The following is a 574-nucleotide window of genomic DNA, read 5'->3' as shown; positions in this document are numbered from 1 at the left end:
TCCGGAGTAGTTCCAGTTCCATCTTCTTGTTGGAATTCTTGTTCGTCATAGAGTGTGTATGAATCTCGTTCATCTTCGACAATCATATTATGCAGTATGAGACATGCTCTCATAATATATGCAATTTTACCCTTTGACCATAAAAGAGATGGATTTTTAATCATGGCGAATCTAGATTGCAGGACTCCAAATGCACGCTCAACATCTTTTCGTGCACCTTCTTGACGTTCTGCAAACAATCGATGTTTCGGGTGTTGTGGTTGTGGGATGGATTTAACAAATGTTCCCCATTCGGGGTAAATACCATCGGTCAGATAGTATGCCAAATTATACTGATTTCCGTTGACATAGTACGTAACTTCGGGAGCTCGACCGTAAATTATGTCATTAAATACTGGTGATTGATCAAGGACATTTAAATCGTTACAAGTACCTGGAGCTCCAAAAAATGAGTGCCATATCTAGAGATCTTGTGAAGCTACTGCCTCCAAAACAATTGTTGGCTTATCGGTGCCTCTTGAATACATTCCTTTCCAAGCGGTTGGGCAATTTTTCCACTTCCAGTGCATACAGT

The 574-nt window shown here is 40.4% G+C and overlaps 1 pseudogene; it reads right to left on the bottom strand.

Annotated features, from left to right (window-relative positions):
* Nucleotides 63–574, bottom strand: part of LOC109128313 — a 2,098-nt pseudogene continuing 1,586 nt past the window's right edge.

Source organism: Camelina sativa, chromosome 13 (assembly GCF_000633955.1).
Source record: "Camelina sativa cultivar DH55 chromosome 13, Cs, whole genome shotgun sequence".
Lineage (NCBI taxonomy): Eukaryota > Viridiplantae > Streptophyta > Magnoliopsida > Brassicales > Brassicaceae > Camelina > Camelina sativa.
Note: the sequence above shows the minus strand (reverse complement) of the source record. Positions and strands in the feature narration are given on the sequence as shown.